Source organism: Euleptes europaea, chromosome 8, assembly GCF_029931775.1.
Source record: "Euleptes europaea isolate rEulEur1 chromosome 8, rEulEur1.hap1, whole genome shotgun sequence".
NCBI classification, from domain to species: Eukaryota; Metazoa; Chordata; class Lepidosauria; order Squamata; family Sphaerodactylidae; genus Euleptes; species Euleptes europaea.
In genome coordinates, this window is record NC_079319.1 from 42,812,196 (window position 1) to 42,815,468 (window position 3,273).

Genomic DNA, 3,273 nt, shown 5'->3' on the forward strand with positions numbered 1-3,273 from the left:
TTCTATGTGTTTTTTGCTAGGAAAATATTGTTTCTGATGTCCAGCTGGCACACTTCTTCAATAGGTTATAGAAGAAATCTGCTTCCTCACCACAAGCACAGTATCTTAAATTATGCTGAATGTTGTATGATTACCCATATATTACAGCAGAGGGCAGCAAATGCAGCATTAGCAAGGTAAGAGGGTTCCTTAGCACAAATGTAAGATTATTTATTTAATTTAATTCGATACCAGAGACCAGTTTTTAACACTAGAGAATTATACACAACAAATATGTCTCTTATCCTCTTCTTTACTCTAAGAACGGACACATCAGAATTTAGACAATCTAGGGAGAATAATGAATTAAACTAGTTGAGCTATTCTGTGAGTTCAATGGGCAGTTTGGGGTAATCAAAATACAACAGGATTTGTTTTACTATCTTCTGCCATCTGAAGGAGTTTTAACCAATAATTAAAGAAAGAGATGTTTTTTCAGGTCCATTACAGTTTACAGTAAAACAGAACAGTGACACTTTTGAGTGCCTAAAGTAAAAATTTGGAACAACAACTGATCTGAAATTATTCTTTCTCAGAGACATGGGATTCATGTAGTATCAGAGGTATATTTCCATTTCCAGGATTTTTATTTATTTATTTATTTATACTCTGCCTTTCTATCCCAAGGAGGCCCCAAATCTGCTTACCTGGTTCTTCCATTTTACCCTCACAACAACCCTATGAGGTTGGTTAGGTTGAGAGTGTGTGACTGACCCAAGGTCACCCAGCAAGCTTCCTCAACAGAGTGGGAATTTGAACCTGGGTTTCCCAGATTCTTTTCCAACACTCTAACCACTGTCTTTTATAAATGGAATGATATCATTTATGGGTCCTTCAAAATTTCAGGCCACAATATTTATTTATTTATTTATTTATTTATTTATTTATTTATTTATTTATTAGACTTATAACCCGCCCTCCCCAGCAAGCTGGCTCAGGGCGGGTAACATCATTTTAAAATACAACAACCAATATAAATATTCATGATAAAACCAACAATAAAATTCTAAAACCTAACATGATGGCGCACCAGGTTTAAAACTCTAAGGATCGTACAGGTGGCAACCCTTCGCTTGCGTTGTTCCCACTCAAGGTGGGGAAAGACCAGTAAGATGGTATAGATAATATAAGCTCAATTGTAGGCCTGGTGGAAAAGCTCTGTCTGGCAGGCCCTTGGGAAGACTTTCAGGTCCCGCAGGGCCCTGATGTTACTATGCAGAGCATTCCACCAGGCTGGAGCCAGGACTGAGAAAGCTCTTGTCCTCTTGTTGAGGACAGCCGCACGCTCTTAGAGCCAGGGACCACCAATAAATTTTCGTCAGACCATCTTCGTGTCCTTCGGGGGGGGGGGGGTATAACTAGAGAGACGGTCCCGGAGATACGAGGGTCCCAGACCGTGTAAAGCTTTAAAGGTCAAAACCAGCACCTTGAACCTGATCCGATACTCCAGTTGGAACAGTGCAGATGGTAAAGCACTGGCTTTATATATGCCGCCGCATTCTGAACCAGCTGGAGCCGTTGGGTCAGTCTCAAGGGCAGCCCTACATAGAGTGAGTTACAGTAATCCAGCCTAGAGGTGACCGTTGCATACCAAAAAATAAAATGGTAAGACGTAATCAGAGCCACAACAGGAAATGAGAAAGAGGGTGTGGTATATGTGCATAAAGCTTTGTCAAGCTGCTTTGCCTGACTGATGGCTACTTCATTTTTCCTTATTTCCTGGGCCTGCAAATCAGTGCAGTGGATTGACTGTCACTTTAATTACCTTTGTAATGATATGCACATGAGTCTTAAGTACATCAGTTCTAGGTAAGTGTAAAATGGCAGATGTCCTATAAAGTTCATTAAGTACTTGCAGGCCCAAATGAGGATCTGGTGTCTTTATTGTTTTCAGTGGTTCATTGTGGCTTTATACCATAGAAAACTGCCTATCTCTTAGTGTTCTGACAGAGAAAGCCCAAAAACACTTTCCTGGGCTTTTGCCTCATTGAATAGACCTGAATATGATTTTGAGTAGAAGTTATTAGGATTGCTTATTAAGTCATTTAGAGGGTGGGACTATGAGTGGATTGATGGTTACTAATGTTGCTTGACTGTTCCTTATTGGTCAATGGTAGCCCATAAAACTTTGGGGGAGGGGCGTAGAGGATATCACAGGCAAAAAAGGTGGGACTGAGTAGGGCTTGTACATGAAGTAGGTAAGTAAATGTGTAAAGAAGACTATGATGGAAAGATGTGATTGTAAAAGCAAGAAGAAGACTTATTTGTAAAAGTTAGAAGTAGGACAAAGTGAATGAAAATATGGGAAAGAAGCCTGATTCCATGCATATTTGCTAGTTGTACTGAATTCATTGGGACTTCCTCCCAAGTAATTGCATGGAGGATTAAAGCCAGACATCCTGTTGCTCTGAAGCTTTAGATATGGGTAAACCTGTGTCAACCAAAGGGTGTAAGTGTGCCTAGTTTGGGCCAAGACATGTATATCTGTGTGTGTAGTCTCTGAGGAGTGCTACTGCAAGAGAGAGTGATATGAAAAAAATGAAGCAAAGGTTGGTGTGTATGTACATGTGGTGTCTGACAGACAATAGGTTTGCAGAGTATTTTAAATCATGTATTGTTTCTGTTAATGCCTCAGAATTTGAATTAGCTTCTACTAAATTGGGGCATTCAGTATTTAATGATAGCCAATGATGCAGGGTGTGTGGGTAATGCCTTTGCAAGCATAGGAACAAGGGGCAATGGTGTTACTAATGTGGTAGATCTGGAAGGAGGAAAGGGGTTTGTGGGCTGGATTTGGATCCTGTCCTGGCTATGTGTTACTCTGTAGTGCTGGCCAATAAAAGACTTCTGGAATCCCCGTGAAATGGGCAACTTTCTACTGAATGGTAAGAGGCTGGTGTCTAATCATTGAAAAGGTGTGCCCTAGTAGCTACAATCTTACTTTGTGAATGTGTGTGGTTTTTCTTTTCTTTTTCTCTTGCTTTGTTCTGGGAACAAATTCCTGGTTGCCCCCTTGTTGTTGCTGTTTTTCTGTTGTTTTAATGAGGATTTCAGAGGCCTGAACCTTTAACATTTCTGAAAACTATGTCATTGACTTAAATGGGAAGTGTTTCGTCATCAGTAAAAAAAATCTAGAGATTTGCTGGGGTACAAACCTGCTATTTCTTACTCCCATTTTACAGTGAAACAATGAGTTGTCAGGAAGGAACTGGTGTGTTCTCAACAACATGTAGT